The sequence below is a fragment of the Festucalex cinctus genome, chromosome 19, assembly GCF_051991245.1.
Source record: "Festucalex cinctus isolate MCC-2025b chromosome 19, RoL_Fcin_1.0, whole genome shotgun sequence".
Lineage (NCBI taxonomy): Eukaryota > Metazoa > Chordata > Actinopteri > Syngnathiformes > Syngnathidae > Festucalex > Festucalex cinctus.
The window spans coordinates 16102835-16117060 of NC_135429.1; the positions used below are offsets into that span (position 1 = coordinate 16102835).

General features: G+C 38.1%; 1 long non-coding RNA gene across 1 annotated transcript; it reads right to left on the reverse strand.

Annotated features, from left to right (window-relative positions):
• Nucleotides 1-11540: 11540 nt before the first annotated feature.
• On the reverse strand, nucleotides 11541-13979 carry LOC144007975 (uncharacterized). Its single transcript, XR_013280491.1, has 3 exons — nucleotides 13834-13979; nucleotides 13081-13282; nucleotides 11541-12148 (listed from the first exon to the last, which is right to left on the reverse strand). It is a non-coding gene; the product is annotated as an uncharacterized LOC144007975 (long non-coding RNA).
• Between the last annotated feature and the right edge of the window lie 247 nt (nucleotides 13980-14226).

Here is a 14226-nt window from a genome sequence, read left to right on the forward strand (position 1 = left end):
CATTTCCTGAATCAGTCACGTGGTACACCTGCTTCGTGGGGCTTCAAACGTCACCACGTACGTCATCAACACACGCATTGACACGCCGTTCATGAACCACTTATCTGCATTACTCGGCACACGCTTCAGGGATTCGACCCGAGAAGCACATCACTACTGTTAACCCAGTAATTACAGATAGTCCCTGACATCAACAAACATCATATAGCATAAAAGATTCTTCAGTAACGCGATTAAAGATTCCTGACATCACAAAATTCTTACAGAGTTCCAAACATCATAGAACATCACACAGCCTAAAACTAGTTGAAACTAGATTAACAGGTCATGAACTCAAACCTAACCCAGGTGTGACCCCAGACATGAGACAAGACTCAAACATACCTCCTGCATGACTCGAGTCATGACAACCTGGGCTGGAGCCCAGGGGCCTACAGTCATCACCTTTAAAAAAAAAAGCAGAAAAAAAAGAAAGATACCCCACATGAAAAAATGTGGAAATGCTGGAAGTGGAAGATCCTCATATTTATCTATAAATGTGCACTCAAATGAATTCTTCGGTTTTTGTTTGTTTGTTTGTTTGTTTGTTTGTGTTTGTTTGTTTCAATTTTCTTGAAATCTGAGCTGGCGTTTGGGTGTGCTCACAAGCAAAAGCTGTCACTTCTGTTGTCAGCCAGGCACCTGATGCTAACGCTAACAGTTAGCTGCAGGAGACTTGTACCGTATCATAAAATGGCGGCGTAAATAACTTGTGGTTTCTTCACGCTATGGTGTACACTGTGCTATAGTTTTTCGCTGCCTTTACAAACTTGTGTGGTTAATTAGGTTCAAACATTACTCTGAGAGAGAAAGAATGAAAGTGTTAAGACTGTGGCTGGTGTCTCTTTTATCCAGTGTCATTGATCCCACCTCCCTTCCCCTCATTTTGCATGACTCCAGTGATGCGAGTCCAACAATCAGCTCTTTGATGTTCATTAATAGTGCTGTATACTAAAGGTAACTGTCTTTTATGATTTCCTTTCGTCTGCCACTGCTATTTATAGAAAGGTGTGTCAGTGACCTGTACGATTGCCTCTTGAATTATGACAAACATTGTGTACTATTTGGACAAGAAAACATCAGTCACAGATGATGCGTGCTGCTCCTGAATCTGCAATTGCACTCTTTGTGAGTTGAGATAAGTCCCAGCATCCATATTTCAGATGTTTGTTTGATGATAATCGCCAACACTTTACTGTCGGCCACTCGAATTGATTAAAAGCACTTTGTCATACCTATCTTGTTCAACGCACATGGATGATCTCTATCTTAACATGGCTTCTCATTGGCCATGACCTTCCATCTCTGTCTTCCATTATCTGCTTCAAACAAATTACGTGAGCATCTTTTTGACGACAAGGATTTTTATGAAGAACTGTAACCGATAGCACTAGCATTTTCCATCCATCCATCTTCTGAACCGCTTACTCCTCACATGGGTGGCAGGGGGTGCTGGAGCCTATCACAAGCACACCTAGGGACAATTTGGGGCGCCCAATTAACCTGCCATGCATATTTTTTGGAATGTGGGAGGAGACCGGAGTACCCGGAGAAGACCCACGCAGGCACGGGGAGGGCAGGAAGGCCGGACCCTGGACTTGAACCCGAGTCCTCAGAACTGGGAGACGGACGTGCTCACCAGTCTTTCACCGTGCCGCACAAGAAACACTTAATTAATTAAAAAGGAATGAGCGAGTACACCACTATCTGTGTCTGCATCTGTTCAACCATCTAAATGATCTGTATCTGAATTCAGAACGGCGTGGCCTATACCCGAAGTGGGCGTGGCCTGTACCGGAAGTGGGTGTGGTTTGATCAGATTTGTATTTATTTTTTTGCTTTACTTTAATTTTTATTAATTATTTTTAAATAATTTTTAAATTATTATTTATAATAATAATAATTATATATATATATATATACTTTTTTAAATAATTATTTATTTAATAATTAAGAATTGCACTGTCTTTGGAATGTGGGACGAGACTGGAGTACCCGGAGAAGACCCGTGCGCAGGCACGGGGAGAACATGCAAGCACGAGCATTTCGATTCATAAAATTTAACCCAATGTAGCATTTTTCCTGAAAGGGATACATTACTTCTTTTGCCATTTTTGGCAGTCAAACATTAATATTTTGCCTATTATAAATGTGATATTTTCATTATTTTTCATGTACAATTAGTACCTTTAAAAACACCACAATGACATCACAAGGGCTCAGGTAACCAATCACAGCTCACCTGTTTTCTAGGTTTGGTCATGTGACATTCACAAGCTGAGCTGTGATTGGTTAACTGAGCCCTTGTGATGTCATTTTCAGCAAGTTGCAAAATGTGTTTTTAAAGGTACTAATTGTAGGTGAAAATAATGAAAGTATCAAATTAATTATAGACAAAATATTAGCTTTATTTTATCCCTTTAACATTACATGAAATTAATGGAAATCCACCCACCCCTCCAAAATTTGGTCATTGAATGCATATTTGTACATAAAACAAAACCCAAAATGAATGTAAATAAATAAAATCAAACACAACTATCCCGTGGCCAGAAAAGAAAAAGTCCTAATTAAAATATGTGGTTGTACAACTTATTTTCAAGGAACACTGTGAAGCACAAAGAATGAAAGAGAATACAACAATAGTTCAAGAACCATTTTACCAGTTTTGGCAACACGACAAATATTTTTAAGTCCAGAAAGACTATTTTCCATGAAACCTTCAATATAACACATTCCTTTTAAAATTGTACTTCCAATAAGAACGTGGCAAAATGGGATGTTATTTTTATGTTGAGGTGATGTTGTCACAAGCTGCTGAATGTAACAGAAAAAGTAACATGTAATCTAATTTACTCTTAACTTATGTAGTTATTGACTTAACTAAGTTAATTTCAAATGAAGTAACAGTTACTTCTTCAAGGTAACTATGGCAATACTTGGTTATAAGGCCACACCAATATATTGGACTTGAAAATTCATTTCACTGTAGTAGTATTCTAAGGGCATAGAAGATCAAATAAAACATGTCCAGTTTTTGAACTCTGACTCTTCTGGGAACATTGTTGATTTGAATTAATAAATAAATCAACGTTTCAGTCGAGGATCACACATGAATGTGAGGAACAGGTAAAAAAAACTTGCTTGGTTATTTGAAACATACAGTCTTACTGCTAGTATGTGGGGAAAAAAAAAGATTTAATCCCTAAAATGATGCTGGTCATTAACTCATTCACTCCCAACCATTTTCACTTAAGTGTTTTCCTGCATTTTGACTGATTTTTCAAGGCCCGCGAAATATTATGTTCTATTGCTATAAAAATATGTAACATACCAAAAGAGAGATTAGAGTCTCTTCTTTTATCAGGGAAAAAAAAAGTATGTTCCTTTCTGTTGCCGCTGTGCAGCAATTAGCAATAGAACATAGCTAAGTTTCATCGTTTTTCACAATTCTGCTTGGAGCTGTGGGGAAATCAGCTTGTTTTAACATGGCGTGGTTGATCTCTTATACTCTGCTGCCACTCAACCATTTTCTGCAGTAGAGAGACTGCATCAAAGCTTTCTCTATGCTCTGGCACAAAAACGTATAAGTACGTCTTTGGGACACTTAAAACATTTAAAATATGACGTATTTATACGTTTTTGGGAGCTAATGAGTTAAAAAATATGAATAAATAAATAGTGATCATGACTTGCCCCTATTAACCTGACCCCACCATTAACAGTTTTACATCTTTACTTACAACTAACTTTACCAGAGTATTTCAACATTTTATTCAAATGAATGAATTAAAAAATAATAATAATGTATGTACCCAACAATAGACCTACAACAAATTTAGAACAATATTAAATAACATTACTAAAAAAGTGACCCATTGGGAGTAATTAAGACACCTTAATAGATAATCTGTCATGTCTCGGGTCATGGCAGGTTTAAGTTTGAGTTCATGACCTGTTAAGTTGGGTTCACTGGTAACCACAGCTGCCAGTTTTTTATCGTAAAAACAACTGATTTTTTTTTTTTTATGTATTATTATTTATTTTTTTACAGTGTATGGAGAGAAAACTGCAACTCCAAGACATAATTGATTTTTCTAAAGGTCACTGCATACCAAACTGAACCAAAAATCGTGAGTACAAAACCGAACACCAAACCTACCGTGGATTTTGTGAACCATTCCACCCCTAATAGGTATAGAAATCTAATACTAATTCTTTGACTGCCAAAGACGTTTAATGATGATTAGTAAAATTCCAATGAATCGAATGCGATCTTTCATTGAGTAGCCACATTGTATATGTAGTAAAGGCAAACAATATTCTTTTTGCCTTGAAAGATGAGTTAAAATGCTCAAAAGCGGCTGGCACTGTGGATTTTTTTGTTTTGTTTTTATAACGCCTGGAAGTCAAAGAGCTAATTTGGTTCAAGTCAAATTGATGGGTTGGTTACATGCTAAGCTAGCTCTCTTGTGCCATATTGTCTTTGTCATGATGGTGTCATGAAGGGGTGATGTTTGAGTGATGTTTTCCCTCATGAGATGTTTATGTTTTATGTGGCCATCATCAAGTTTCACCTGAAGTGATGTTTGAGTTCATGTCCTGTGTGTGTTCTTTGTCGGGTTATTGTCCACCTGTTCCTGTGTACAGCGTCTCTGATACCTCTCGATGTAAATAAATAGATCAAATCTTATTTGTGTTTGCGCCTTTGGGATCCAAACCCTTCAGCACACGACAGTTTTCTGGTCATTATGGAAATAAATAAATATGTTTCAATGTATTTCGTCTGTTGGAATTTTTGGCCCACCCAAAGTAGTTAATTATTGTTGTTACATTTTGCTTTTGGCAACGGCTTCATTAGACATTATTCACAGCTGTTTACTTCATTCCATTATGTACATTTAGAATCCATAAAAGCCCTAAAAAATGTAGCTGGGAATAAAACAGCAATACCCCACTTAGTGCACGGTTTAGCATTAAGTTAGAGAGTTGTTGATGTCACAGCATGCTATGACGACATGTAGTTGAAAACAGTCATCCATTCTATCAGCACTCGAAGCAAAATGCTTTGTTCTACACTTCTTGCGCTGCTGGTGAGCTGCTGGTAATTGATCTGGCAGCATTACTAACCATCTGGGCTTGGGTCTCTTCAAACACAGTAGAAAAGACTTAGCCTGTGTTTACGCAGATATATTTGGATGGCCGAAACGCATCTGGAAGGCCAATGGGCACACAATCAAGCCTTTCTCAGTAGTGCTCACCCAGTTTGTAAACAATACATCAACTTTAGCATCAACGAGTTTAATGCCACAGGGTAATGTATACAGTAGCTATGCTTAGAAAATATATATTGCCCAAAGTGTATTATTTTCAATTCTATTTCCTCACTATATCAAACCTTTTATAAGTAAAAGTGGGAATTTTCACCATTCCAGTTTGAGGGATTGAGAACAGAAAAAAAAAAATGTCTCTCTGGGAAAGACGTTATATCTTTACACTAGTTGATCAGCAAGAAGAAAAGAGTTTGTGCTACAAAACTTGTCCAACCATACTTCCCTCCACACCTACATAAAATCTGAATGAAAAATATGGAAATGGGCATGTGCTACGGAGTTGCTTGCTGCGTCGATGTCGGCCAATCAGGTGACAGTGACCTCACTCAGCCCCAGAAGACCGGTACTGCAGAACCACCTCCGAGATGGTTCTAAATGGCGGTTCCATCGTAAACACTCGGCTCCGAAAAAGTCACATGCAAACACCAACGCCATCCGGGGCCGACCAAAGCTGACTTGGTGTGGAACCGGTCAAATATATATAAATATATATATATATATATATATATATATATATATATATATATATATATATATATATATATATATATATATATATATATATATATATATATATATATATATTTATTTATTTATTTATTTATTTATTTATTAGGGGTGTGAATTGCCTAGTACCTGACGATTTGATTCAATACCGATTAATCCCGGTACGGATTTATACGTCGATTGTTGAGATTTTTTTTTTTTTTTACTCAAATTTAGAAAATACTAATCAGTAATCTTGTACACTGTAAGATTTGTATGAAAATGTATTATTTATCTGAAACTTCAGCCTGATAACTGTGAGCCACTGTATTTAACAGACAGTTTCATATTTGAACAGCATTGAAATAAAATATTAAGGCTTAATGTTCCATTAGTATAAAATTTTTCCATGCTTAAGGTGTGAACTCTAACCATAAGTAAGACGTTTTGTTGAATATTTTTCCATAAAAAATGGGTATTTAAAAATCGATTCTGCCACCTATTGAATCAATTCGAGAATTGCATCCTGTAATATCGCGATATAGTGCTGAATCGTTTTTTTTTAATAACACTCCATACATACATATATATATATATATATATGCGGACCCGTCGCCATGGGCGGGCCTTGGGGGTCCTTGCCCGCCCTGTCAGTCAGCCGTGCCCGCCCTAGCAAGATGACTCACCAACTATTCGTCCTATCAGTCACGTAAACTTGCGCCTTCTGTTTTAAGTCAAGCATGGCGTGCCAGCCAACCACATACCTCCTTTCAAGTTTGGCTTTGATTGACAACTAAGGCTAGCCAATTACAATCCGGATCACGAGGGCTGGGGTGGGGTGGGGGGGATGACGCGCGCTCTGCAGACGTGCCTTAGCCAAATCTACTTCCGGGTAGAGAGTGCGCATTTGCCGGCTGGCGCTGGCATAAAGACTGAGCAGTGAGCAGTCGTGCCGCTTTAATGGGAGCCACCAAACGCCAAACTTCGATCCAGGATGACACAGTTGACGTCAATGGGAATCCTGAGTCCACTGGTTACGTTTACAAGTGAGTGGCAAACTTTTATTTTAATTAGTCAAGCCACACAGCACGGATGAATTGTAGCAATACACAGTATGCGGTTAACAGACCCAAGCAGTCACACATACACAACAACAACTAAGGAGCATAAAATTATTTATCACTAAAGCAGTTGCAGTACAATGTGAGTTGAATTCTCTTTTTTTATTGCCAAGTTTGTTCATGTTGATGACTGTCACTAAGTTCTAATTTAAAAAAAACAGCACTTTACGCATCCTTTTGGATTGATATTCTGCTTAGTTTTTTACTGAACCCATATGTTGTTTCTGTATATCATCGACATAACTCAACCTTATTTCTAAATCACTTTAAAACATCAATTGCTGCATACAAAGTGCTGTGCATGGAATAGAAATTAGTCTTTTAGTAGACACAAGGGGAATAAAATAACACAAAATAAAATTAATTAGAGTAAATATAAGTAGATAAGTATACACGCAAATAAAATACTAAAAATCTGTACAAGTATATAAATAAAATAACACAAAATACAGAAGGCACCATAAAAAAAGTAAAATGATGTGAAGTCTCATGCTGAGTCAAAGATCAAAGAATAGAGATGTCTGGCAAAAATGATATCCATATCGTACAGCCCTATTCCAACATGCAAATGAAGGCAACTGCTAGCCAATTCCAGATAGAAGGGGCTGGGTCACAGAGTCATTCATTCGGACATAGTTGTTTACAGAAGTGAAGAGTGGATTTGTTTCAAATGAACTTTTGAGTTGAATAAATGCAAAATGAACTACACATTTTTTTCAGTTTGTCTTTTAGATTTCAGATTTCCGCTTTTAAGTGACAGAAGATATTTCTGAGCACTTTTGCAGTTGTCACAATGCCGCTGTTCAAACTGATGAACATTAGATTAGGTTGATAAAATGTGTCCCCCCCCAAAAAAAAGGTAATGCCCCCCCCCACAATTTCTTTCTGGTGACGGGTCTGTATATATGCATGTGTTGTGTGTGTGTGGCTTGATTGATTAAAATAAAGGTTTTCCCACTCACTTGAACATGTGATCGTGTGAACATTATAACGTGAGGACTCACAGGAATTCCAGCGATGTGTCAGCCTGGACGAGACGTGTTGGCGGCTCCCATTGCAATACGACCCAGCTTGTTACATAAAAATGACGTCCGCGGTAATTTGGCAGGCGGGCGAGCACATTCTGGCTACCGCGGAAGTAGATTCGTATGTCAAAGGACCCGCGTCTGACCGCCCCCACCCCCATCCCGATCGCCATTGGCTAACTTTAGCTGTCAATCGACAAACGTGAGAGGAAGTTACTTCACGTGACACCCAGCGACTCATTTTATTGGCTACAAGCAACTTCCTTGTCACTTGTCAACCTACGGGAGCCGCCGTGGTCCAAAAATGGCAAAGATGCCGTTTGCTGCATTTCGTGTAAGAATTGAGCATTATTTTTACGGGACTGTACGGGACATAACCATTTAGCCCAAACATACGGGACAGTTGGCAACCCTAATTGACATGCTAATTTCAATTGCTTTCTTGAGTTGCTTCTGTAAATAATCAGTTTTGTGTGAAACCAATTCCCGCTCTTCCTGATTCCATTCATGTACTTTGAACTGGTCTACAATCACCAGTGGCTTTGATGCAGAGTGACTTTTTAATATAGTCACTATTTCCCGATAAGATTTGTTTCCTGGCTTGTCAGGCTGAACAAGACTATGCAGTAGGTTGAATATTTTCCCTCCCAAAATGCTTAAAAAAAACATTGGTACGACAAAGTCCCATTCAATCTTGTTAGCAAAGATAAATTACTCAAACCTTTCAGTGTACGAAGACCATTGTTCTCCATGCACATCAGATGTTCCCAAATGTCTTCAGCAAGTAGCCCTGCGCTAACCTTCTATTTCTACCACAGATAATTCTCCACCTCTCGGCCGCACAGCGCTGGCTAGGTTTGGCAGTTAGCTTACACTACCAAATGGTTAGCTACGATGTTGCATCGCACACTTGTGAAAAACTCTTTTTGCCAAATAGAATAAGAAGCCGCACCTCATTGCCTGTTTGCTAAATACTTGTCTATGAATAGATAACAAAGAATAAAAACACAGAAGACGGTGTTGTGTGTGGTGGTAATAAAAAAGAGAGACATACGTTTTCCAGAACGTAGCGTTTACTCCCGGGTAAGCAACAGGAAGTGCCGAACAAAACAAAACGTCCTCCGCATTCGAGTTGGGTTAATCTTAAATTACTAATTTTCCAGAATATTCAACAGACGGGAAGTCATTGCACCTTTGCTTGTATTGCTGTTCAATTTATGACAACATCCTTACGTCATCACAGGGATTACGCAGGGGACATTGAGGTGTTTTACCAACAGACAACATCAGCAATCAATACACAACGTAGAGCATAATGTGTCTTGTGGCATAAGAAAAGAAACACCCCCCCACTCTAAGATCTATGCAGCAGGCTGCCGTGGTCTGGCTGCTCTCTCTGCCCACCCTGCCAGCTGGAATGCTAATCGCGGGAACAGCATGCAGCTAGATTCGGCTTTAGCCCCGTTGTCTGGACACAAAACAGTACTAAGCTCTATTTTTCACTATGCTGGAGTGTCACACCCTTGTTTGCTGGTTCCATCTGTCCTCTCCGACTCGCTGGTCCTTTATTGATATTACAACAAATAAAATTTCCCTATACTTTACTTGTTGAAGACAAACATCCAAATCCAATGAGCTATTTACCATACATGCAGACTCAAATATGTTTTTTCATGCGCCGAACATTTTTTTTTGTGGTGTGATCATTACATAAAATTTCAGTTCACAGATTATCTTTAAGTCATTCACTGCCATTGACGGAAAAATACGTCAAATGATGCATTTTTGCTGGGCTGGCAGTGAATGTGTTAATATGATCCATTGAAAGCCTCTGAAAATTCATCGTCAATAACATCTAATTCCGTCATGATTAGATTGAATCATTATGGAATGTGTATAAAAAAACAACAAAACAAAGTATCCTTACATGGTAATATCATACCAAACTAGGATGGCCAGGTGTCCTGATTTAGGGAGGACCGTCCTACTTTTCAGTGATGTGTCCTAAGCAGAACACTGGTTTGTCCTCCTTTTTAAAGAAAATGAGCCGCGATTGAGTTTATGTAACCCAGTGCTTCTCAATTATTTTCTGTCATGCCCCCCCTAGTAAGAAGAAAACATCTCGCGGAGGCGGAGTGTTGAAGCACGGAGCCAAAGGCTGTCGTTTTATTGACATGAGCTTCTGAGGTCTTAAAAGCAACTCCCCATTCAGCTAGAAGCTAACAGGCTAACTCCCCTTTTCCACAAAACAAAACCTTCCCACCCGGAACTCTCCCTTCGTCCCAAACGTTCCGTGGGTGAATTATGTTCCCATCACTACAAGTTATTCATATAACGCTAGCAAAAAGAACATGCTAACAAGTTCACCAAACTATCAGTTTCACTCCAAATCACTAAATCCAATGAAATCCCCGGTGTCACTTTTAAACAACTCCCCCAACTCGGGAGGTAGACGATGCGCCGCTTCCTCTTCTACCGGCAATGTTGACCTTATCAACACAGGCCTAGAGCGCCCTCTTGCGGTTTAGTGTGAAAATAACATGTGAAATGATATAATAATGTGTTAATTTCACACATAAGTCGCACCCCCGGCCAAACTATGAAAAAAAATGCGACTTATAATCCGAAAAATACAGTACATTTTCTCACATTTCTGTCTTGTGTAAACATTCTAAATGTTCAAACCTTCATAAATTTTATAAAATTGGTACATTACTCTAAAAACAAAGAAAAGCATGCAAAATTGCACTAAAAAAACAAACAAAAAATCAGCAAAAAAGCGAGGCCGTGAAAATTTAACCATGTCATTGCGAGGAACCACTTACTAATTTTTTTTTTTACAATGTGCCCTCCTTTTTGACCTTATGAAGGGCCAACCTATACCAAAGTGAACAGAACTAACTGCACCTTGTTGGAATAAGGATTGCTGTCTGAAGTCTCTTTTCAGTGCGGGGTACCTATTCATCTCAACAAGGCTCAATGACCGACCAATTAGCACTTTTCGACTGGAAACCACTGATGGTTACTCACTGCATGGTCCAAAGGGATGCAAAGAGGCTCTTTTTGGATCATCCATTCCCAAAGCCAAGATCTCGTGAAAAGAATGTGGCAGTATGTACAGAAGAAAGCCACCTTCGGAATTTCGTCCCAAGGAAATAATTGGGTTTCACAGTACCGATAAGGCGCTCATGTTTGATTCACCGATTAGGCAGGATACGTGGTTACAATTAAAATGAAAATCATTTTATAATAAACAATAAAAATAATAATAATAACTAGAGCTGCGAGCAGCTATAAAGGGCCCTCGCAACCCGGGCCACGTTGGGGTATATGCAAGTCGGGGGACTTGCACGTTGGGGTACTGTTAAATAGACAAGGACCATGGAAAATAGAAATGCATTTGCCGTGCCTTGTGTGTAAAAAGGTGCAGTAAAAGGCCAAAAATGATGCACAATTCCCAAAATAAATTGTGTGTGCAAAGTTTCATGAAAAGTCGCTCGTTTGATATTCAAAACCAGCATCTGTTTATTTGAAAACATTGCATGGCACAGAGATGGTGTGTGATCAAATAAAAAGCTTTTTGATGACTCTTAATGTGGTGTCGCTGTGCAACACATATGTATTCATGACATAGTGAAGTATTGTGACAGTTTTGTAGGGTCCAGCAAACAGTAAATGTGTGACAGTTATTCAAGAAAAAATGTAGCTTTGAAGCAGGCTAACCAATGACATCATCTAAAGGGGAAAAAAGCACATGAGCAAGCATAGGTATAAGTAGAGGAGAAAAAGAGATGAAAGAAGTGCGAGAGATGGAACAGGAGAGGAATGCAGCTGTTTATGTATAGCTGTTGTAACAGGACAGATTAAATAACACTTTAACCTGGGGTTAACAGCGCCCTAGGACAGATAAACTCTTTAGTGTAAAAGTTTTCTGGGACAGATGAATCCCTTGGGGTCAAAGAGTTTGGGTTAGCACATAGTCTGTCTTAGGATAATGTAACCTCCATGGATGAATTAGTCCTAGGACGCTTTGACCTGCGGGCTAAAAGTTCAGGGGGGTTAACCTGTCCTGTTATATTGTGATCATCGTCTTCGTGCATGTCCTCAGTGGCTTCTTCTGTCTGTGTGGCAGCATTTGATACATCTGTAGAACAAAAAAGAATGAAGAATCATGTTAGATCTGTGAAGTTTGGTTGTCTTAGGTGTAGTTTACAGAACAGTCGTGTGCATATTTTTAGCATGGTAGTGTCTTAATACAAATGCATATTATGTAATGCACTGTATATGGATATTACAGACGTAATATTTGACGGTGATCTTATATTCATAGTTTTTGCCCGTTAATAAATAATATAGCTAGTAAGTAATAAGACACGCAAAAATGGTATAGTTGAATCCTCTGGGTCAAAAAGCAATGTTTTAGGATTGTGTGATGAAATGATGAATAAAAGTAAGGATACGACAGGTACATAAATGGTTATGTAAGTGTAAAATTTGGCATGGTGTGTCCAGATACATGCAGGATAAGTATAAAATATTATGGTGTGTGATTGATTTTTTCTTAGTAAAAATTAGTATTGTAAAGGTCATGTCACAGTATGTCCAAAAAAATTTTTTTTTTAAATCTATGGTATAGAAACATCATAATCAGGGGCAAAGACATAAACATAATAATAGTAATTAATAATGATAGAATTTAAATACAATCTTTTCCATGAATATGTCAGTTATTTTGAGAAGATACAGAAAAAAAAGAACTTTGAAGTGTCTATCAGTGGATGAAAGAGGGCAAGATCACAGCATAGCTACATGATATCAGTCACATTTGAAAGTAATCAAGTGTAGTATGTATTCACATTATATACATTGAGAAATTGAGGCTCAATAATCAGTCAGTGTTTTAGTTAACAGTCCAATGTTACCTTCAAGATATTCCTAACAGAAAAAAAGGAACGTGCATTAACAAAAAAATGTAAAAATGTCCATTGTCAAACATGTCATTCATTATACACAATGTGTAGGATGGGGATGCTTGCTGTGTTAGTGTTTGTGTGTCTTCCATGTCATATAGCTTACCATCACGGACAAATGCATCACATGCATCCTTTATATCCAATGCAGTCTGGAGTTCTTTCACAAGCTTGGTTTTGAAGTCTATCTGTTTTTCAAGTGCTCGATTGACTCGAGTCACATGGACTAGTTGGTTCATTTGGGAATGAAGATCAAGGCTGCGCTGGTATAAGTCGTTGCGACTGAAAGCATGATCAATGCATGCATACTGTAATGACAAAGCATTCAATGAAAATCAGTCATGTTAGATTCCATGATTCTAAATAGCAGAGGTAACGTGTTGGTGCAAAACGTTGTGGTCGTGTTGCATGTTACTCAATGGCTGTGTGTGTCAAAACGAGTTTATTTGAAAGAATATACAAATATATACACACGGACATATATATTTATACAGTATAACAGTACCGCATGTATTGGTTTTAAGGAAAGAGTTGAAAAGCAGTGTTCAGAAAAAAGCATAAGACGCACAAAGTACCATTTCACTACATGTAATAAGTTGTCAAGTAGACATGTGAATTAAGTGGTTAAGATAGTGGCTACTGTGCAAGTAAGCTTCAATTGTCTCTAAAAGGTTAGCATATGTGTTCTACATGATATCAATGGCTAGACGTGCTCGTGGAGAAACATTACAAACAGAAAAACACACTAAAGGTGCCTTTAACAAACCTGTTAATAAATGAGAACTTAATACATATATGTATGGCATACTGTATATGATTGAGAAAGTTGTCCTGTTTAGTTTATGTATTGTATACTTACGGAAAAAAGTTGGCAATCTTTGCGTATGGAGATGATTAGAGGGTCTTTATCAAAAGAGAATTTGCTTGGTGATTTGTTCATGTTCTGTAGAAAAGCAAAGGAGTAGAAATAAATACAGTATCATACTTCATAAACATACAAGAAATTTGTAGCTGTATTAACCATTGTTGGTATTTGAAGTGATAATTTAGGAATAGAAGTGTAGTGATTGCAGAATTTATAGAGTGCTTACCTTGTATGACTTTGTAGATGGAAATGTCTTTTGTTGAAAGAGCTCTTTGTTGTCTACTATATATGCAAGGACAAGCATAAGTAGGTGTGGTTATGAAGTACTTGACCATTGAAATAAAGCAGTGGTATCAAATGTATGGACCGTGGTTTGGCTCAGGCCTG